Source organism: Heteronotia binoei, chromosome 1 (genome assembly GCF_032191835.1).
Source record: "Heteronotia binoei isolate CCM8104 ecotype False Entrance Well chromosome 1, APGP_CSIRO_Hbin_v1, whole genome shotgun sequence".
In the NCBI taxonomy this organism is placed as follows: Eukaryota; Metazoa; Chordata; class Lepidosauria; order Squamata; family Gekkonidae; genus Heteronotia; species Heteronotia binoei.
The window spans coordinates 60,367,996-60,392,186 of NC_083223.1; positions in this window are offsets into that span (position 1 = coordinate 60,367,996).

Genomic DNA, 24,191 nt, shown 5'->3' on the forward strand with positions numbered 1-24,191 from the left:
GAAGGAAGATTTGAGGGTTTGGCAGGAATTTTTGGAGTCCTTTAATGAAGTCTCTTTTTGGAGAGAGGACATGAGGCTTGAAGCTGAGCTCCAGGTCATGTCTGATGCTGCTGGGTCTTTGGGTTTTGGAGTCTATTTTCACGGACATTGGTGTGCTGATAGCTGGCCAGACTCCTGGAGACAGGTAGGAGTGAATCGAGATCTTACATTTCTCCAGTTCTTTCCCATTCTAGTAACAGATTAGCAGTGGGAGAAGGATATGGCCAATCGCACTGTTCATTTTTGGTCTGATAATATGGCAGTCGTCCATGTCATTAATTCCCTTTCATCTGAATCCTGGCTGGTGATGAGGTTGGTGAGGGCCTTCATTCTGCGTTGTCTGCGGCTTAACATATTGTTTTTAGCCAAGCATGTTCCTGGGGTAACTCTCTCTCATAAACAGATGGAGAGGTTTCATCAGCTGGCCCCAGATGCCGACCGAGAGGCTGTGCTAATGCCCCAGGAGCTATGGCTGATTGGAGAGCCAAGACCTGCAAAGCGATAGGCCTAGCCATTGTGCCTAGCACCAGGAAGTCTTATGAATGGGCTGTGCGGCAGTTTGAAGACTTTAGGGCTGAGGAAGGGTATCGCATTGTTTGGCCCCTCCCGGTGGAGCAGTTGCTCCATTACTGTGTTTCACTTCAAGGCAAGGGATTGGCCGTGCAATCCATTAGGGGGCGCCTGTCTACATTGGCTTTCGCCAGTAAGGTGCTGGGTTATAAGGAAGAAACAGCTGATTTTAGTCTTCGAAAGATGCTGGAGGGGTGGGCCAGAGAGGCCGGACCTAGGATGGATACTTGGAAGCCTATGTCTCCTGTGATTCTTAGGGGCTTGAAGGGGGCTTGGGGCACGGTGTGTTTCTTATTTTGAAGCATCTCTGTTTCATGCCACATCTTTAGTAGCCTTTTTCAGGACCCTTAGAGTCAGTGAGCTGGTGGCACGGTCCAGAGACGATGTTTCTGGTAAGGCTCTGTTGCTTCAGGATGTGAGGTTATCTGATAGTCATGTGGTGATTACTGTCCATCGCTCTAAGACGAATCAGTTTCAAAAAGGTACCGTGCTTGAGCTGGGTAACTGTTCAGAGCTTGAGCTGTGCCCAGTTGCTGCGTTGACTGCTTATCTGGCAGTCCGGGGGACCAAGGAGGGGTTTTTGTTCTGCCACAATAATGGTAGCCCGTTGACAAAGCATCAGTTTTGGGCCGTGATGTCAGTTTTGGGCGCGCTGGGGTTGTCGGGGGTGCAGTTTGGGACCCATTCCTTTAGAATTGGGGCAGCTTCATCAGCGGCCACCCTGGGGTATCCTTCCTCTTCCATCCAGCTCTTGGGCTGTTGGCGTTCATCGGCTTACAAATCTTATGTGCGACCTTTGCTCAGTCCCTAGTTTTGCTTGTTTGGCTGAAATGTTACTGGTTTGTATTCTGGTTTGACTGTTTTTTTCTTTTTAGATGCTGTTGTTCCTGGCCAGAGGAGCCGAGTTCTCGTTTGTGGCCATAGCCACGTGTTTTGGGCTGCTCATCAGGCACAGAGAACTTCGTTCGGCTCTCAGCTGGGGCTCAGCCAACATGTTTGTATTGAGTGGCAGGGGCGCTGGGGCCTTCAGTGGCTGGGCCTGCTGCCTTTGTTATTCCAGGGGAGTATGGACCTTCCTCCTCAGGTTTTAATTATTCACCTGGGAGGGAATGATCTCTAGCTATTAAAAGGCAAGGCCATAGTCTGGCAGGCCCGCGAGGATTTTCGGTATATTAGGGAGCAATGGCCTGGGACCACGATAATTTGGTCAGCCATGATTCCCCGCCTTGTTTGGCGCAGTGCTTGGGACCCTGCAGCTATTGAGAGGGCCCGATACAAAGCTAACAAGGAAATTAGGAAGGCATTGGAAGGGGTGTTGGGCCACTATTTGCTCCATCTGGATATTTCTATGAAATTTCCGGACCTCTACAGAGGGGATGGGGTACATCTCTCAGAAAAGGGTAATATGCTTTTCTTGAGAGATTTACGGCAAGGGCTGCGGGTGGCCTTGGACTTCCCTTGTTTCTTCACTCCTTATGCAGACTCTTTGTCAACAGAAGCATCCCCCTTTTGGGGAATTAGGGGTCTGGCATGATCAACCTTGGGGTTTGATGACCCGGGGTGGGGAGAATGCAGACTGTCCTGCAGGCGCGACTAGAGGGTGCCTTCCATTGAGACGTGCATCTGGTGTTTGGGTCCTCTGGGGTGTGTCTCCCTGCTGGGCTGGGCTGGCCTAGCAGGAGCTGTGTCACACAGCTCCGGCTGAGGGCTGGGTCTCTTGCCTGCAAATGGCAGGGGAGCGGTCTGTTGAGACCCCTAGCCCTGACCAGGCCGCAGTTTGGGTGCCCTTGCCATTTATTATGATAATTAGTAAAGTGGCCCTTTATGTATACCAATGCATTTGTGTCCGACTCTTCATTCCAACTTGGGGGTAATAATAGAATTAGAATCACAGAAGCCACACAGGCCATCTAGTCCAACCCCCTGTTCAGTGCAGGATCTGCCTAGAGCATCCCTGACAAGTGTTTGTCCAGCCACTGCTTAAAAACTACCAGTGTGTGGGAGTTCACTACAGCCCACCCAATCCAATGCTGAGTAAATTGGATGACTTTTAGGATAGAGAATTCTTAAATCAGGCTAAAATGAGGTAATCTCTTGGTACATTTTTATCGCACCCTTTCTCCAAGGGGTACATTGCTCTTACTTCCCCATTTTTATCTTCACAGCACCCTTTTGAAGTAGGTTAGGCTGAGTGGCTCAGGGCCTACTAGTAAACTTCTTGGCAGATTGGGATCTGAAGCAAGGTCACCTAGTTCTTGCTCCAGCACTCTAGCCCATACAACAACACACTGTCTCTAGGTGTTATGTAAGAAATAGTCTTTGGTACTGGAGAGTACCATTGCAGCATTCCACACAAAAGCAGGTACACACATGGAGTGCCAGACACTGTTTTTATGAATGACTTATCTTACAAGGTAGGGAGTCTCCTCCTGATATGAAGAAAGGACTGCCTGACATACAAGCATTTTTCATTATGGATATATTTCCTCCCCCCACCGCCACCCCACAAATGTAGTTAGCCTAACAATTGCCACTATCTGCAACTGACAGAAGGCCTTGGGCTGCTCTACTGTATATATCATTGGCATAAATATATTGCTGATAGCATAGCTGTTCCAGGAAACAGTGTGCAGCTTTGAACTGAGTACTCCAGGTGGCCAGCGGCCAGCTTGTTTTAACCATGAAAATATCTAAAGGGGACATAATGAAATGCATTCTGTATTATCTATAAACTGTGGGAGAAGGCAAAGCTGTATTTAAAATGCATTCCATTAATTCCAGAAATGCCTTCTTTCTAGCATTTAAAAATTAGTTTCAAACCTCAGCCATCGGTGAAATGTGGGTGAAGGGAAAATAAAATTCTCCTGACAGGGCCGAAATTCCATTTTGCTCAATTTCCAAAGCCCTCTTTGTTCATGTTCTTCATTTAATCCTAGAATGCTGATGCTTTAGCATGTTTTTTTTAACTACTTTCCAGTCAAACATGCTATTGAGATCGCCAAGTTTACTTTCACGCTATGCATATGCTCAAAGCTACCCTTTATCATTACTCATATCTTTAAAGAGCTAAAAAAACTGCCCCAGTGCTACCCTGGCTAACATTAGACTATAGGTAATTGTCCTATGATTTGTTATGATAATGGAAATACATTGTGGTGCATGGCTTCTTCATGTTCATGCATTTATATTTATATTTATAATGGTACATTTATATGCATGAACACTAGAGGAAAGGCAGATCCATTGACACTATAATGCATGACTGAATGGGTAGTTTCAGATCCTTGGAAGAGGACTGATAATTGAAGAATGACATTCTAGCATGTCATTTTCCATGAGGCATCCACAAAATGACACAATCAGGGCAATTTAAGGAGGATGGGGAAATTCTGCTGGTAAATGGGGACACTGGAGTATATTAGGTTTGCTTCATATTTTACAGTGAACTCGTTTGGTTAACATACCAGTTGACAGAAGCCCTGTTTGCACATTACAGTGAATGCACACACATCCTGCATGTATGTGCATGTGTTGTTTGAAAGAAAGAGCCAACGTACGTTCACTTTTGCAAACTATGAAACTGCGGTTTCAATCACACTTGCTTTGAATTGAACATGAGAATTATTTAACATATGAAAAAAGAAAAATTAAGTATACAGTGTACATGGAATATATGTATTCTCTGTCACTGATGCATGTCTACTCATGCTCATCTGATTTAACCCTGGATCATTTCGACCCGCTCAGCCTGGAGGAAGTTGACGGAATTCTCTCCTCTGCGCGCCCTACAACTTGCGATTTGGACCCATGCCCCTCCTGGCTAATTAAATCCTGCCGGAGGGAGCTTGAATGTCCTTTACGGGACATCATAAATAGATCCCTCTCAGAGGGGCGCTTTCCATCATCCCTGAAAGAGGCCTTGGTCCGACCCCTCTTGAAAAAAAGTACAGCAGACCCGGCCGAATTGGCAAACTACCGACCGGTCTCTAATTTACCGTTTTTAGGTAAAATAATAGAGAGGGCAGTGGCGTCGCAGTTGCAGAGCTTTCTGGATGACGCTTCCATCCTAGATTCTTGCCAGTCCGGCTTTCGCCCAGGTTATGGGACGGAGACAGTACTGGTCGCCCTGATGGATGATCTCCAACGGCACCTGGATCGGGGTGGTGTGGCGGTGTTGATGTTGCTAGATCTGTCAGCCGCGTTCGACACGGTTGACCATCGGCTACTGACCCGCTGCCTCGCCGATATAGGGGTGAGGGGGTCCGCCTTACAATGGCTCTCCTCCTTCCTCGAGGATCGGGGACAAAGGGTGGCAATTGGTGACGAGCGGTCCCGGAGGCGCACACTGGGTTGTGGAGTGCCTCAGGGGGCAGTTCTCTCACCAATGTTATTCAATATCTATATGCGCCCTTTTGCCCAGATTGCCAGGAGATACAGACTTGGGTGCCATCAATATGCAGATGACACCCAACTCTACTTACTGATGGACGGCCGGCCTGACTGCGTCCCTGAGAATTTAGACCGGGCCTTGCAGGATATGGCAACATGGTTGAGGGGGAGCGGGCTGAAATTGAATCCAGCGAAGACAGAAGTCCTTTGCCTGGGTCGGGGCGCCCGGGAAGGGGAAATACCTCTTCCGGTCTTCGACGGGGCGCCGTTGAAAGCGGCGCACCGGGTTAGGAGTCTGGGAGTCTTACTGGAGCCTTCATTATCAATGGAGGCTCAGATTGCAGCCACTGCCAAGTCAGCCTTTTTCCACCTAAGGCGGGCAAGGCAGTTGGCCCCCTTCCTAGAGCGCCAAGACCTGGCAACGGTACTTCACGCAACGGTCACCTCGAGGCTGGATTACTGTAATGCCCTCTACATGGGGCTGCCTCTGTACCGAACCCGGAAGCTGCAGCTGGTGCAGAGCGCAGCGGCCAGACTGCTGTTGGGGCTCCCTAAATGGGAGCACATACAGCCTGGGCTGCGCGAGCTGCACTGGCTGCCAGTTATCTACCGGGTTCGTTACAAAGTGCTGGTCATTACCTTTAAAGCCCTATATGGTCGAGGACCTGTCTACCTTAGGGACTGCCTCTCCCCATATGAACCCCAGAAAGCACTGAGGTCAGCTGGAAAAAACTTGCTGACCACCCCCGGACTAAGAGAGGTGAAGCTGCAATGCACCCGCAATCAGGCCTTCTCCTCTGTAGCCCCGAGCCTATGGAACCAACTTCCAGAGGAAATGCGGGCCCTGCGGGATCTTGAACAATTCCGCAGGGCCTGCAAGACCTTCCTCTTCAGACTGGCCTTCGCTGAAGAAAGAAGCTGCTAAGGATAACTGCCACCACAAAAGAATGAATAGCAATAGCACTTTTATTAATTTAATTTAATTAATTGATTAATTTTAAACTCATTAGAATCTAAAATGTTGGATGTAACCTTGTTTTTATATAATGCTGTTAGCCGCCCTGAGCCTGCTCCGGCGGGGAGGGCGGGATACAAATAAAATTATCTTATCTTATCTTATCTTATCTTATCTTATCTTATCTTATCTTATCTTATCTTATCTTATCATACTGTGGGCAAAACAAAGCTATGCTGGGACTGCATTAAGTAATTCATATAGCTGCTGACCAAGTTTGCAGCTGCCTGTTGGTCATAAATCAACTCACATCTGATAAAGGGATCAGTTGGGAATTGGGTTCTGATCCCCCCCCCCAAAAAAAAAACAACTCAACCACAATTAAATTGGAGATCAGAAGCAATGCTTTTCATCTCCCCATTGCAAAAGGAAGAGGAGAGATTGTTTCTTTTCTCTGTAGCCCAAGCCAACAACTTGGGGTGGGGACAAGAAAAGCAATCTGTTTCTTTCTTTCCACCCCCAAACCAAAGGAAGAGAGAAGAATCTCATCTTTTTATTTGCAACCCAAACTGGCAGCCTGGGTTGGAAAGAAGAAACATGAAATCAGTTTGGCTTCTGAAAACCCCTTCCGCCCCCACCCCCCATACACACATACAAAAAAAATGTTGTATCTCAGCAAGTCTGGGACACAGCAAACTTTGCCAGGATTCAAGATCAGAAGAATCCAATTTTTGGTGGTTTGTCAGCTCCTAAATCCTCCTACTCTACCTCCTCTGAAAAACTTTTCTGGGTACAAGGCAAAATTTCCCCAGCAGGAGATCAAAAGCTGACTCCCAGGTGATCCCTCAAGAGTGGGGAGTTGGCTTCTGGTGGCTGCAAGTAGCCAGTTCCCACAAATAGATGCAAAGAGGCTGTGAGCAGGCAAAGAGCCTTTTGATTAATTGGCTGCCTTATCATGACTGGAGACCAGGAAATGAGTCAAACTGGCAGGCATATATGCCAATGAAATGAATATGGCACAGCTCTCTCAGTATTTCAAGATGTTAGGAAGGACAGTTGTTTACTGGCCTGTTTGCACCAATTGCAGTGATGGTAAATGCTGCAATTTCATACATGTCATCTGGCAGAAATATTCCACTTCCCCTGTATGCAAAGAAAACAGCTTTTTGCTGTTTACTAATTTTGATTGTTTTTTTTTTCCTTTTGAACATTATGCCCTGCTTTTACCAAAGCAAGTCCTCAAAACTTGTACACAACTGGAGACTCTCATTTTCAACCTTCCTTTCAAATGTCTTACATTTCTCTGGCATGACTAGGTAAAAATGAAAATAATTCTTCCCTCTCTGCATCCAATGACTGCTTATCACTCCCCACCGTGTTACTGTTTGTGACTGTATCAATACAAAAATGAGTTCTTACCTCAAAGCGATGAGATTGTGTGTGCTGACGTTTGGGAATTTGGATAAATGTTCTGAGCATGACTGAAGTGCTATATTATAATGATATTTGGAGTGTGACGGCTTAAAGAGAACCAGAACCAATACAGTGTAAGCTGGTAAATGAAAGGTAAAAGACTCATACAGAATCTCAGTGGGTTTCCAAAAGCATTATTCTATGATTTGCATAATTTTATGCTGCTGAGAAGAAGGAACATGGAAACTTGCCAGTGAGGTTGCAAGAAAGTGAGCTGTGGCCCAGTCCCTTCTGGATTCCTCTTGTGAAGAAAAATGAATACAATTTTTTAAAGGTAGGGATTTCAGATACAAGGTGCCACTGTGGGTATCTGGAGCCAATAGCTATAGTATAGCCTTATGCTATATTCACTTTATACCAGTTTTACCAGCTTTCCCTAAAAAATGTGGGTATTGTAGTCAAAAGTCAGACCTGAATTTCCTTTTTGAGAACTCCTAACCAACATTATATAATTTAAGGAGGGTAGCCATGCTAGACTGCAGTAGAATAGCTAGACTTGAGTCCAGTAGCAAATCAGATACCATCACATAAAAAAAAAATCACAACACTCAAAAAACAGTGGGAGAACATTTTAATTTTTGAGGGCAATTCCATTGCTGACCAAACAGCTGCAGTCCACAATCAGTAGAAAAGAACAAGAGTCCAGTAGAACCTTAGACTAACAAAATTTGTGGTAGGGTAGGAGCTTTTGTGAGTCACTGCTCACTTCTTCAGAAGTTAGTCTTTAAGGTGCTACTGGCTCTTAGTCTTTTCTTCTGCTACAGACAGACAAACACAGCTACCCATTTTGAGTCCTTAATCAGAGAAGCTATTGTAAAGTAAGTTCAGTCAGCTCTGAATCAACCAAGAACACTTTATTGCAAGAAGAAACAGTCACAAACAGGCACTTCACTCATTATGTACACTCTGGCCATGGTTAACCATGCCTCCCTTGCAGGCAACAGTTACTCCTATTGACTTACTCCAGAATCCTTCATTTGCAGCTCTTTGTTACAAGTTGTTACATGCCTAGCATCCTGATTGACCAGTTTTTCCAGGCTTCAGGATCCTGGTTTGCAAGGTGTGTCGGTCTCAAGCTCAGACAATAATAACCTAGTGAGATGTAATACATAACACAGCAAATACATAACAGAAACGTCAAGGGAAAATTACAACATGAAATCGTTGAGTCTGAGTTAATTCACAAATACAGAACAATGGACCCGACTCCAACCCGACCCCCAGGCTGAGTAGGAATAGGATTCCTATCTCACTACAAATGCTAACTTTCTGCTCCTAAGCATTTCTCTCCTGATCTAACTAAACTGATTACATTTTGCACTGCACCTCTGCATCCTGGCTCCCTTCTTTGTGACACACTTCTTACCTTTGAACTGGGATATTAGGGGTCAAGGATCTCCATTCTTACTTGTATCTGATGAAGGAAGCGTTAACTCTCTAAGGTGCTTCTGGACCTAAATCTAGCTCCAAAAGGGGGGGAATCACTACAAACCCTTATCTCTGCGCAAGCAAGGCTTACGGTATATCTGCATCTCATCAGAGAATGTTCATAGTTTGTGCTAGCATCTCACATGATGAACCCTACATGACCAAATGTACATGATCAAATTATATAAGGTGGCCTACATGGCATCAACCAGAATCTGTGTCTTCTCTGTAGCAGCTCCTGCTCTGTGAAGGATGCTCTCTGAGGAGGGGAAGTAGACACCATCTTTCAAAAATGTAGGAGATCCCACAAGCCCTTTATTTTATTTGCCAAGACTTTATGTATCGTGGGGGGGGGGGGAGTATTTGGTTTTTAAAATATATATATATTGGAGTTTAAAATTGTTTTTAATTGTGATTTGTAAGCCACCTTGAGCCATGGGGAAAGATTGGATTTGAATAAGTATTTGAATAAACAAATCAACATCAAACAGGATTTCTAGATAGATAGATAAATTTATTGTCATTGTTCTCAAAAAAGAAAATGAGAGCAACGAAATGAGGTGCTCTTCCACAAACATTCCAACACATCAACACCCCCCCCCCCAAAAAAAGGACATATACATAGACCATTTAAATGCATCTAAAAAACAAATAACCATTCATAACCCTGCCAAGACATAGCACAAGGAACTTATGTCCAAACTTATATCCTGGGCTGTGTTAATTCCATGCTTTCACATTTTCAGTCAGCAAAAAATGTATTCTATGGATGCACTTCAGGTTTGAAAGCAATTTTCCAGGTTGTAAAGAAAGACGTGGAAGTGAGAAAAGGTGAGGGATTTCAGAAATAAGGGAGGGAAAGAGGAAGAAAGGGGTTTGATAGGATTTCTAAGAGGAGGTGGAACTCCAATGCAATGTGTTGTGGAAGTGGAATATGATATGGAGAATTAAGTGGTGGGATCCAAAGTCCCACTTTCATCAGTGGTTCAAACATTATCTGCCTTTCCGGCTTTGCAATTCTGTTTTCTTTAAAATGCTGTTTCTGGCAGAAAGCGGATCCTAAGGAGCAGCATGAGGAGCATTATTGACTAGCAGCATGATTATGCTAGTAGAAACTGGCATGGATCTAACCCAAGGAAATTCACCTAACTTTAATAATGTTGTAGTATAATGTGCAGTATAAAATTTATGACTCATAGTGCAATTCCAAGGAACATTATGCTCTTTGAAGCCCATAGAGATCAATGGTCTTAGAAAGATTTCAGGTTTTCACGGCTGGTAACATCATTAGGGTTTGTAGAATCTTTCGGGCTCAAGTGCCGTGTTCTACTGGAGAAAGTTTTTCTTCCAGACATTTCGTTCTCATCTGCGGAGAACATCCTCAGTGGCATTGCAGCCGGAGCAGGCGCTCTGACCTTCTTGGCTGCTGTGCATTGAGTGGGGCCAGGGTTGCTGGAGAGCTGCTATTTCTAGGCTGGAGGGGGTGTGGTGAAAGGGCAATTGGTTTGTGGATGTGCCCATTGTTTGGTGAGGCTTTCCAGGATGTTTCAGCCAGAAAAATCAGCTGTAGCTGAACATGCACTTCAAGAAGGAGACCACGTCATCCACTTTGAAAGAACTGAAGTCCTTTCTACGGTCTCACATTATCATACCTGCCTGAACAGAGAAGCTATTGAGATTTACAAACACCAGCACAATTTTAACAGAAAGGAAGAAGGCATTTTCATCCACCAATCTTGGTACCCAGCTCTGCAAAACACCCTACAGACTATAAATTGCAGAAATTCACAGAACAACCAGTACATTCCACAGAACAATCAGCACAGTCAACAACCATCTTCCTTATCTTCACACCCCTTCCAACCCTCCCACCAATTAACACAGAACAATGGTCACATTCAACAGCCAGTTTCCTTTTCACTACCCTTCCAGGAAGCCCCACCAAACAATGGGCACATCCACAAACCAATTGCCCTTTCACCACACCCCCTCCAGCCTAGAAATAGCAGCTCTTCAGCAGCCCTGGCCCCACTCAATGCACAGCAGCCAAGAAGGTCAGAGTGCCTGCTCCGGCTGCAACTCCACTGAGGATGCTCTCCGCAGCTGAGAACGAAATGTCTGGAAGAAAAACTTTCTCCAGTAGAACACGGCACTTGAGCCTGAAAGATTCTACAAACCCTAATGGTCTTAGAAAGGTTTCGATCTGTTCATGATTTCACTGTCAGTTTTGCATTATGTGGCAGTACACATGCTTCATACTTACTGTATTTTCTGTGAGTTAACTGAAATACTGCAATATACTAAGAAAAAGGAGAACTCACAAAACAGCAGTTTATGAGTCTTTGCTTGTTTTCTTATAGCAATGCTCCCTTTGGCCTCCTGTCCTTTAGCAGTGGAAGAACAGAAAAGATGGCAAAGTTTAGATGAGAATAATGAGGGAAGGAACACTTAGCATGAGTCCATTTTTGATAAAATGCAGCTATTTTTATATGCTCAACAGAAACAGACCTGGAACCGTTACAATAGCTACAAGCTGTGATAGCCATCATATGCCAAGAATTCCTTGGAGGCAATCCTTATTAGAAAATGAAACACATAGCACCAATAGGTATAATAAATGAAAGCTTACATAAACACAATTCAAAACAATCATTTAAGGAACGGTATGCCTCACAGTAAATAACAATGGAAAAGAGATTGGAAACATCCCCAAAATAATTAGACATTACTGTTCAAAGCCCTATTACATATTTCAGAATAAATCATTCTTATTGAAGAGTTTCATTTGTTAAAATTCAGTGTGTCTGAACTTGAATCTTCTGAGAAGTAGCTTGGACCAAGGGGCATTGGTGGCTCATTAGTAGAGCAACTGCTTTTGCATGTAGCTGGTTCTAGGATGAATTTTTAGCACGGGGATGTCCAGCTCATTTGTTATGAGGGCCGGACCTGACATAAATTAAACCTTGTCATCCCTGACATAAATTAAACCTTGCCATAAAATGTAATGCCAGATAGCGAAGATATAAACTTTATAAAGGACACAGACAAACACAATTAAATATTTTTTAAAAATTTAAAACATGCTTAGAAGATTAGCACTCTTGCAATATTTGTTTATTTAACAGTTTCTGATAACTGATACCACTTGCTCTGAATTATAGCATCAAAATCTGGAGACAATGTATGTGCTGTAGCAATCTTGAGTATGCTGTTCAGCTGTTGTTCAGGTGTGTGTCTTTAAGTTGCAAACCTATTGTTGATTTATTGACATTCATTACAGAAATCTCATGGTCAATGCTTTGAGCCTAAGACCCAGGGGAAAACATGAAATGGCTGGGCATTGCAAACTTTTGTACATAAGTTGTTTCATGTGCTGGTGAGTCAATAGAGGCTTTGCTCTGTAGGTCCTGTGCAGTTGAGAAAGCCTGGCAAATCAAGCTATGATGCAGAAGGAAGCATGAGAGAGAGAAGGAAGCAGATGACAGTGAGTTGCTTGTGGGCCTGATAGGAGCCTCCGAGGCCTGATCCAGCCCTCAGACCACATGTTTGACACCCCTGCCTTAGCATTTCCAATTTCAAGAATCATCAGGAAATGCCTGAGGCCTGAAGAGTGTCTGAAGTCAGAGTAAACAATGCTTTTGGTCCCACTGGTGGATCTCCAGATGGCACCTGGGCTTTGGCCACTGTGTAACACAGAATGTTGGTCCCTGGCCTGATCCAACATGGCTTCTCTTATGTTTTTATGTTCTTAATGCTGACTCTGATGGATTGGCTGACACAGTGTAAGGCAGTTTCATGCGTACAGGTTCATATAAAGTGTTACTACTTGGAGCAGTAAGCTACAGAAGTTGAGGTATTGGTAGTCTAGCAAGCTATAAAAGTGTTTTTTTTTAAAAAAAAATATGATATCTAAATTTATGCTTTATTTTTTTATCCAAAGATAGGTATTAACTAGGGGTGTGCATTCGGTTGGGCCGAATCAAAGAAACCCCCGAATCACCCCTGATTCGGAAGCATACGGTGCCGTATACTTCCAAATCCATTTTGAAGCCATTATACGGGAGCCGTATACGGCTCCCCATATACTTCTGAATAGATATAACAGATATTCAGAAGTATACGGAACTCTATGGAAAAGGCGGGAAAGGAGCTTCTGCAGCCTCAGGGAAGCTGCTTGCCTCCTTTCCTGCCTTTGGAAGCCTTTTCCCGCCTCTCCCATAGCTTCCCTTGGATCAGGGAGGGAGGGGGAAAGGAGCCCTAGCAGCCAATCCAAAGCATACATTTGCAAAATGCATTACAAATGCATGCTTTGCAGAGCTGTTGTGTAGCTGATGGCTGGGCTAATTCCCCAGCCATCAGCAACATTGTTGTTCTTTTGTTTACTTGGGTATCCAAGTAAACAGTGTTCTCTGGCCAATCACAGAGCAGTGGTATTTTTTTGAAACTGCTCTGTGTACAGCCAGATAACTTTTTAAAGGAGTCTGCCTGGCTGGACTCTATTCCATTGCTTCTGTGTTGGTGTGTGAGAGAGATTGTGCTGCACTGGTCCTTGGCCTTAGCTGCTGCTGCTCTCTCTCAGCCTTGCCTGACCTGCTAGGAGAAGAGAAGACGTCTAAGGTAAGGCAGTCTTGGGGTTCTTGTTTTTATTTTAGTTAGTAAAAGGACTTTTTAAGACTCAGAGTCCCTTTACTTAACCAGATTTGGATGGGTGAGTACTGGGTAGATTATTTGGGGTTAGAGGGTTCTGCTGGGGGTGGGGGCCTGGGGTGGGTTTGCCAATTTGCCCATATCTTACTTTAGTGAGAGGACTTTTAAAAGTGCAGTGTCCTTTTACTTTTCCTGATTTGGGTGGCTTGGATTTCTTGGGGTTAGGGTGAAGGATTTTTTTGGGGGGAGGGGTTGGTAAGGTTCCTGCATTGTTAAAAGTCAAGGGTTTTTTTACTGTTTTAAAAGGATTCTGTGTTTGATTTGTTGCTGCTGTGTTGTGCTACTGTTGTTCCTTTTCTCTTCTGGTTCTGGTTCTTGTGGAGGGGGTGGCTGTTTGGCCTAATTTTCATTGTTAAAAAGGGTCACTTTTTAACAGTTGTTTCTCAGTGGTCTGTTGGATCTGTTGTTGTTGTTTGGATTTGTCCACCGCTTCTCTTGTTTGAGAGTTGTGTTGTTTGGGGCAGGGCTGGAGAGCTGGCATCTGTAGATTGTGTGTTCTGTGGCAGGGAAGCTGGCACTTGGGTGAGACACCCAGAACCAGCAGGCTTGTTGTGCTTGGCCAGCTCTCCCCGTGTTGTTTGGGGCAGGGCTGGAGAGCTGGCATCTGGGTTTGCTGCAGCCAGGTCTACAGAGCAGACCTTGAGCAGATTGTGTTTTGTATGGCAGTAACATTAGCAACTGGGTTTATATTGGTTCCAGGCCAGCAGGGTTCATAGAGTAGATAGAGTAGTGCATTTGGGTCCTATAGAGATTCTGTGGTGTGAAGTTAGGTTTAGCTTTGGATGCCCCTGGAATGGGACCCCCTGGCCCAATCTTTTTGGGACTTGGGGGTTTTGTAGGGCAGAGTCCCCTGCGGGTTCCCTGCAGTTTTGGGGGCTCTCCCTCAAACCCCCTCCCCTCCAGATGGCTATTTTGCCATTGATTTCAATGGCCATAGGGTATAACGGGGCCGTATATTCGGTAATAGCCACGCATCTACCATATATGCAGCTATTCCGAGTACCGGTATTCGGAAATACATGGTATTCTGAATTTTTTGGCCCATGCATTTCCGAATCCGTGTCAATCCGTATATATATATTTTTTTTTGCATACCCCTAGTATGAACACATGGTGCATGATAGATTTCGAATTTGCATGCATTTTACTTTATGGAAACTAAATTGGCTGCCTGTTGAATAGGCTGAAATTTGGACAACTGCTAGCTGACATTATTGATGGATGATACAAAACTGCCAGGATTGTTTGAGCGTGTCGTCTGTTAATACTATTTTAGTGGAAATAATGAGGGAAGTGTTGGTTTCCTGATAATTCTAGCACTAATCCAAATGCAAGTAAATCATATAATTGTACCTGTTACATGGCTCCTTATTCAAGCAGTATACTAAATACCCACGGACAGGGGCATAGCCAGGATTTTTTAGGCTGAGGGGCTTTTTAAAAATTTGGGGGGCACTTGAATTTTTAAAAATCCCTCCCCCCTAAAAAGGTGGGGCTGGCAGGCCAGGTTTTTCTGCTTTTGCAGCCAGCCAGCTGCGAGAGTGCAAAGACCCACTGCCTCTTTCTCTCCCATCCTGCTCAGCTGAACAGGAGGGTAGACAGAGGCAGGGCTGGCAGGCCAGGCCTTCCTGATTCTCACAACCAACCAGCTGTGGAAAGCACAGAGACCCACCACCTCTCACTCACATTCTGCTTGGCTGAGCAGGAGGAGAGAGAGAGGCGGGGCCAGCTCAGGGGCCCAGAGCTGGGGGGCTCCACAAGAAATTGGGGTGGGGTCCCCAGAGCCCCCCCCCCCCAATAGCTAAAGGCCTGCCCCTGGAGGAGTTGTTCCTATTTCACAGTGGACAAGTGTGGATTCATTGGTATATAGTCAGAACTCTGATAATCAGTTATGACCCTATTAATAGTCAATTTGGAATTATCATAAATGTTCAAAATCAGAACATACTTATTTCAAAATGAGCACTACTAGAATATTTAGTGGGTTAGATCAGATGAGATCCATATCTGACATCATCTCAGATTTAGCTGACATATTTGAAGGCAGAATATTCATAGGTATTAATCACAACAATCAACTAAACATTGTCTGTGAATTTTTAAAAAAATATATGTAAATATGTAAATTCCCATACTCTTTGTGAATTTAAGATTTTAAAAAATAGCTCTGGCAGAGGCTGTCCTTGAAAGGGCAGCTGCTGTGAGAGCCCTCTCCAGCCCCACCCACCTCACAGGGTGTCTGTTGTAGGGGAGGAAGGTAAAGGAGATTGTGAGCCGCTCTGAGTCTCTTCGGAGTGGAGGGTGAGATATAAATCCAATATCCTCTTCTTCTTCTAAATGAAGTAGCCAAACTTTTTAAAGAAATGGGAAAAAGTTATATGACTTTTTAATAACATAGTACTATCAAACAGGGAAGGCAATTGGTGTGGTTTAGCTTGATCTACTCAGATCTTGGAAGCAAAGCACATTCGGTTCTTGGATGGGAGGCCCGCAAAGAAGGCTCTCCAGAGGAAGGCAATGACAAACCACCTCTGCTTCTCACTTGCCTTGAAAGCCCCTTGCTGGGGCTGCCATAAATCAGTTGCAACTTAATGGCACAAATGTATGTACTATCAAGTAGATTGTGCAGTTTCATGTTTTAATGCAGGGGTGGCCAACGGTAGCTCTCCAGATGCGTTTTTTGCCTACAACTCCCATCAGCCCCAGCCAGCATGACCAATGGCTGGGGCTGATGGGAGTTGTAGGCAAAAAACATCTGGAGAGCTACCGTTGGCCACCCCTGTTTTAATGCATTCAGGAGTAATTCGAAGTCAATTGTTGAGTCATCTGCACAGTGCAAACATGCAGAGGAAGTGCCAGCTCAAACGTCTGTTTCCTGTGGTCACCACCGTTGCAAATCATGCGGAGAGGGCATGAGCACGGTCACTTGCTCCACCTCTTTGCACTGTGCAGAGGATTCACTGATTATGCAGAGGGAACGGTGTGGCCAGGGTGCTCATGCTTGCTCTTCCTGCCTACAAGATGTGTTAACACAGGGCCTGTGTAAATCCCAATGGAACTCTATTGCAATGGACTGTACAGTTTGGGAGCCAGCAAATTGTACAAATGAACATATTTCCTTGGTAACTCCCCAAGGAGGCCGAGAGGGCCTGTTTCCAATGATGCAGTCTGAAGACTGCAAGCAATATATCTAAGGGAAAGAGCTTACCTCCATGGAATTCAAGGGAAAATTTAACTTGACATCATCTTGGCTAGCCTGTTGTAGGTATTCAGGGAATTTTGCCAAGTGAGAAAATTCTAGCAATGTACTGTAGGCGGCCCATGCTTATTTAAGTAATAAAATAGCAGCCGTATGCAGAATTTTGGCTGAGTCCTCTTAATAAACAACAAATTAGTATGTATGCACCTCTCCATCCAAGAAATAGAAAATGCAACAGGCAAGATTATAAACAAGCACATTAATAAATATTCAGTGCTGCTAGTAAATTTGTTTTCTAATATTCAAGTAATGGAAAGAGGTTTGGGATGAATTATAGGCCACTCTCAACAGTTATTTCGCTTCTTAACCTCTCTTCTGAAATGTCAACAAGGCTACTATGTAAACGTCATGGCTGGTATTTATAATGTAGATACCAAATGCAGATCAATTAACAATTTGAACAAAAGCTTTCCAACAGAAATTGTTTTGTTGTTGTTGTCAACATGTTACAAAGCTGGGCTTCAAGTTTCAATATGACTTCACACTATATGCAAGAGCTGTCAATGGTGCTATGATAATCTGAGCAGGATCATTTTTTTCTGAGCAGCTCTATTTCTGGTCAGGTAGGCAGTGCATCATTATGTAGTGCACTGTCCAAAAAAATGGCACCCTTATTGGGATCCAGTTTATTGTGGATATTTGGAGAACAAGGGAGTTGATTGCATTTTTTTAACCTGAAATGTCAAAAGGCTGCTCTGTAAACATCCAAAGAAAGAGATCCACCTTTGTCAAACAGTCAGGGTCCTAAGGTAGATATGCACTATTGCTATCTCATGGTGACAGCGCCTCCAAGTCACAGCTGATTTGTGGTGACTTTGTAGGGTTTTCTAGGAATGAGACATTTGGAGGTGGTTTGCCATCGCCTGCTTCCACGTCATGACCCCGGTATTCCTTGATGGTCTCCTGTCCAAATATTAGCTAGATCTGATCCTGCTTAGCTTCTGAGATTTGAGGAGATTGGGCTAGCCTGGACTATTTGTTATTATGATGATGTTCCCAACAAGATCCCAAGGCAATGTACATTGTTGTCAAGCCTCATTTTATTCTTTTCACAGCTCTGTGAAGCAAGTTTGGCAGGGAGAAAGACTAGCCCAAAGTCACCTGGCGAGCTTTATGGCTGAATCCATTACAAGAAGTGGTTGTGGCTAACACCATCTCCTGCCTACACCACATTCCTTACTTCAAATGAAGCTTGGACATCTTTGTTTGCTCATGCACATAAGTTTACTCCCAATGAGACAAATTAGTTCCTCTGTGGTTTAGACTTAATCTACTATACCAGGGGTGGCCAAATTGCAGCTCAGGGGTCACATATGGCTCTTCCACACATATTGTGTGGCTCTCAAAGCCCTCACTACCTGTTGGATGACTTGGAGAAGGCATTTCTCTCTTTAAATCATTTATCCAAGCCAAGCCTGCTGGCAGCTTGGAGAATGCCTTTAAACTTAAAGTTGCATTCTTTCTACCTCTTCCCCTCCCCCCTGTTTGTATATATTGTAACTATATCCTGTTCAGTTCCCTCGCTAGCAGCTGGGGTCAATTTTTTTTATGAAACCTGGATGATTTTCCTAAATTCCCATTATAACATTATTATTTGGATTTTTTTTTTCCGATCAGTTCTCCCATAGACTTTAATGTTAAACAAGGGTGCATTTAATTGCCTCAAAAAAGGAGAACCTCTTTATTCTATCTGATCAATCTGAAAGTAGGAACGTCGGAGAGTCCTTTGACCCCCTGATGTTTGTCCTGTTTGGGTGGAAAACCAGGAAGACACACAGTCTCAAGAAGAGGGTTGTTCTTCTATTGAAACCCATGGGAAATAATAACAAACTAGTATTATGAAAATGAAACAACAATAATGAAACAAAACCATACAAAACAATAAAACATCCCTTTTTAAAATTAATAACAAAAACTAAAGAAATGAAACAAACTCCTATGCACAACTCTTGGTATCTTTGTTCCTTGTTTCTGCAGTCCTTCTACAGTTAGCATTCTCTTCTTCTGTTTCTATGACTTCTGGATTATCATCTGACTGGGACAATCTCTGCAGTCCTGCAATTGAGAGCCATTTTGAATATAGCTAATGTCCAGCAGAGCAGCACTCTTGTTGCCTTTATATGGCTGCATTGATTTCCTTAAACCTTGAGAGTCCTTGAAATATTTTCTACCCAGGACAACAAAGTGTCTGTATTTTCCCAACAGCTCATCCCTCAGTCTGGTCTCTCTGCCTGTGTGTGCCTAGATCTATATCACCACATTGCTCCTGTACAGCTGTCAATTGCTTTGGGAAGGAATCACAATGACTTTCCCAAAGATGAAGCATGAATATTTGAACTGATTCCCAGCAGAGACCCTGGGGCAGGCTTCTTGTGCTCTTTGTCACATAGAGCTGAGATATGCGGACAGTTGAATGGCATTTAGCACAGCACAATTGTTATTTTGTAGAAGCATCAAAACTTGCTTCCACTGCAAAGCTATTATTAAGTAAAATAGTGAGATCTGGCATCAAGAAGAAGAGGTTGGATTTATGCCCCACTCTTCATTCAAAGTCTCAGAGCAGTTTACAGTTTCTTTTCCCTTCCCCTCTCCAAACAGACACCCTGTGAGGTAGGCAGGGCTAAGAGAGCTCTCCCAGAACTGCTCTTGAGAGGAACAGCTCTGAGCAAGTGATGACTGACCCAAGTCATACCAACAGGTGCAGGTGGAGGAGTGGGGAATCAAACCCTTTTCTCCCAGATTATTGTCTGTACACTTAACCACTACACCACTACATCAAACTGGCTCTCACCAAGAGTACAAGATGCTTCCATGCAGGGCCTTTTTTGTAGCAGGAACTCCTGCTGTAGCCAATCCTCCTGGAGCTTACAGTAGGCCCTGTAAACTCTTGGAGGATTGGCTACATCAGGGGATGTGGCCTAATATGCAAAGGAGTTTCTCCTACAAAGAAGGCCTGCTTCCATACATCTTCCATTATACAAGATAGACATCCATCTTCATTATTTATGGTAACTATTAAAAGCACACATTGGTTACATTTTCATTTTATCTTTTAATGTTATAGAATTGTGTGTATTTCACAGAGACGAAAATAACAGAGACAACAAGGACAGCTGAAATAGCTTGTAAGGATCCTTTTCATTTGAAACAACAACTACGTTGACTCCCGTATAGCCGCAGTGAATGAGCCAAGCCTCCTTAATGAAGTAAAATACACAAATTGTGAGCCCCTGCATCAAAGGCAGCTTGTCAGAAATTTCTTATGCCTTGCTAAGGGTTTAACAGCCCTCTTCATTTATTTCCCCTTCATATTTGTATACTACTTCCTGGCCAATTTTTAATGAACAGGAAGTTTATTGAGCCTCTGTGGACAATTCCTACATTGTTAAGACAGGCCTAAGTTCAGTAAACAGGAAGCATCTGGCCATGAAACATCTAGTTTATGTTTGTCTGGAACACCTACGCCTCAAAAAGTAAGAGTTGTATAACTTGAAAGCTTGATTGCAGCATTTCAGTGAACAGCTGGCATAATAAAATTTACCGTCCACTGTATGTTCTTGGGTTTTTTGAAATAAAAATGGATAGTAAGTTTCTCACATACTGAGGAATAATGTGGTATAGAGAAAACAAACACTGCTATCTAAGCAATAATAAAAATGCTTTGTTCGTCATACTGCTCCAGTTTCTCTGTAGCTTTTGCTTTACACAACTCAGAGGCATTAAAATCATGTCTGCCAGATATTCTTGTCATCTTATTGCATTTTGCCATTTTTTGTTCTATGAAGTTTAGTTACAATAAAGCTACTTGATGGGTTACCTTTGCCAGTTCTCTTAAGATTGCCAGCTCCGGGTTTGGAAATAAACAGAGATTTGGGGGTTGAAGTCTGAGGAGGACAGGGTTTAGGAAAGGGAGTACCTTCAATGCTGTAGAGTCCACCTTCAAAGCAGCCATTTTCTCCAGATGAACTGAACTCTTGTCACCTGGAGATTAGTTGTAATAGCATGAGATCTCCAGTCTCTACCTTGGAAGCAGGCAGCCCTAAGTTCTCTAGTGATGAAATGGAGTTGACAAGTGAACACTAAAATGTCAGCTTGGGTGTTCTTTGTAGTAGAAGAATATTTGTAATATTTTCCCTCTTATTTTCTCCTTTTCCCAGTTTTTTATAACCCTGTTCAAAATCCATTTAAGGGACACAATGGTGACCATATCCACAACAGGTTTTTGTTTGTTTGTTTCAGAGCTGGTATAGTAATTAAGAAAATAAGCTGTGATTTGGCCAAAACAGTGAATTGACTAGGTGGATTTTAAGAAAGGAAGCCCTGCAAGTCTACATTATGGAAATAATAGTACCAACATACCTCAGGACTGGTGCAAGAATCGCATCATGTATGGGAAATATTTTAAAAACTGGAAGTGCTATATAAACACTTAATAACATGGTTATGGTTTTAGGAAAACAATGTATTGGTATTGTCAAAAAACTCTCCAACCATTTCAATATTTTGTTTTTTTATTGTATTTTCATGTGTACACTTGGTGGGTGGAGAAGGAGCATGGGAAACAAAACTACTTTATCCCATTGGGTTGAAGGTTTTGTATGGAAATTGTTAGTGAGTTAGTGACTGGTGCCTGAACTGCTTTTCAGCAGCATCACGGTGAATGGCTGTTGGTATCAATATACAGTCTGCGTATTCCACTGAATGTGCCATCTCTTTGAGATTAATAGCAAGGGTTGCTTTGTATTCACAAAGCTGATTGATGAATTTAGAAACAGCTGCTGTGTGTATTGTTTCCAAACTCTGAATTTGGTCCCAGTGGCCAGAGAGCTTCAGGACAAGCTTCCTTTTGAAAGATAAGAGTTTTGTTCCTGCTGTTCCTTCTAAAGTTAAAAAAAAAAATGACTGCCCTTGAGTTGTTGTTTTTTTCTCCCTGGTCTACCTATGAATGCTAATAGCTTATGAAAAAGAAATTACTAACAGCTAAGCAATTCAGGAAAATAGGTAGTTAGGCAACACTGAGTGTGTTTGTGTGTTGTAACATTCAGTGCATTGATAAATGTAACATAAAGGAGGAAGCATCTCCTACTGGAAATGAACATGCATCGTTTCAAGTATTCAGATCTGTTATGGTCAGATAATGAGGAAGACAAAGAAGAATACAGCATTAATAGAGGGAAGACTGAGATGATACTGATGGGATCTTCCATTAACGGAACAGGAGAGTTGTTTATTTAGAAAATTTGTTGTCCTACCCTCTCCCCCAAAAGAAGTACCCATAGTGACAATTTTGGAGAATCATACAGAGGCAAAACAGCTCCTCTAGGCACTTCTATTCCACCACAGATGATGTGGAAAGTACTTCTCTAGCACCTCCCAACTCACTAGACCTCAACAAGAAGTTCACTGCTTCAGCTTTGTCCCCAATTCCAACAGAAATATTTTTGTAACTTGTCACACCAGAGACAAAGCTTGTAGCCCCTTTGGAAACTAAAGCATCTCATATTTCTCTCCTTAAATACCCTTCTTCAGATAATGGTCCTCAGATCTTTTCTGCAAAGGGGAATTCTTGGGAATTTTGCCTGTCCTGTAATTCAAATGTGCAGCAGCCAGAAATCCTCCCACTTATGTATGTGTGGTAACTCTTGGACAGAGAGAGCGCAATATCAGATAATAGGTTAGTGCCAAAGGGTTTCTAATTCTGATACCTTCATTGGAAATATGTATACAACACACCTGAATAGCTTCACAGGAAAAAATACACGTTGGTGAATATTCATATTTTAATGCTTATTGTTGCTCTTTTTTCTCTGTTTACCATTTCTTCTCACAATTATCCTTCTTTTTGGTTGCTTTCACAGTTTTTGGATTTATTTGCCATCAAATCTAATTGGCTGTTGTAATCCCTATGGTTTTCTTTACAGGCATCTATGATGCCACCATGTCAGGTTGTGCAATAATGATTAAAGGAGACCTCTGTAATCATGGAATCTGAAGAGAAACCAGAGTATAGGAGACTTCTGTCTTCAGAGGCCATAAACCTCAGAATACCAGTGACAGGAGGAGTACTGGGGTAGACCTTGGATTCTATGCCTTGTTGTTGGCCCTCCAGAATGCTGAACTAGATGGACCACTGGTCTGATCTGGTCACTTGTGTTGAATTCAGCTAATAGAATTTAGTGGTAATGTGGACAAATGAGGACCATGAGTATAAAGAAGAAGGGAAATGACAACAAAAAGAACTGCTTCGAAGCTACAAGAATATGTTTGCAACAAATGACAAAGGTAAAAAGCACACATTTAAAAGTATGGTTAAAATACATATCAGGAAATCTAATTATCAGTGTAGTGTAGTGGTTAAGAGTGTAGTGGTTAAGAGTGATGGTGTAGTGGTTAAGAGTGATGGACTCTAATCTGGAGAACTGGGTTCAATTCTGCCCTACTCCACTTGAAACCAAGCTGGGTGACCTTGGGTCAATCACAGTTCTCTAGTCTCCCCCTCCCCCCCCCCCCATAAGCTTGCTGCATAATGCTAAAAAAGAGCTAGAGCTTCAGGCTCCCAGGCAATATGATTCCCTGGCTATACCACAAACTGCCATTTATTTAACCCCTGACATAATGTAAAGTATGGTCTGTACAGATTGAAAAGTTCCTAATAGAGGATGGACCTTCCCAACAAGACATACCTGAATACCTGCCTGTTGGGCCAGATTTTCATTTTTGAACTGTGTGAGCTGGTTCAACATGTTACATTTCATGTATTCAAGCAATACAGTAGAGAGCAATAAGCAGCACTTCACTCATGCATGTTCTCAATCCAATGGGAATCCTACAGTCCTCCCTGTCCCACAGAACTCTTCCTGCAGCATACCACTTGGCAGCCAGTCATTTAAATAAACAGTGAACAATTCAATGTTTCCAACAATTATAAATATATATGACATTGTTAAAAAGTCTTATACATTGATGTTCATTAAAGTGCATTTTATTCATGTTATTTTGTGCATGTGCATTTTCATATAACCTTATAGGAGGCATCATTCACACTTCATAGGAGACATCATTTAGCTGCTCCAAGTTGTTCATGGGAGGAGTGGGGTACAAATTAACAGAAATAAAATAATTTAATTACCTGACAACCACCCATGTTCTTGGGTAGAATCATCTTCCTTACTGCACAGGTGCCGAGGGCCCTTAAAAGGAAGGAAACAGAATTTGATAGACCCTGTCCACATTCCTCTCTCAGAGGCAAGATTTCCCCTCCATTTCTAACTCTTTCACTGACTGAGCACCCTGTCAATGTGTTTATTCTTCCTTTGAAGAAACCTTGTCTGACCCATCCTGTGTGTAAGGTATATTTTGCTCAGCCCAGGA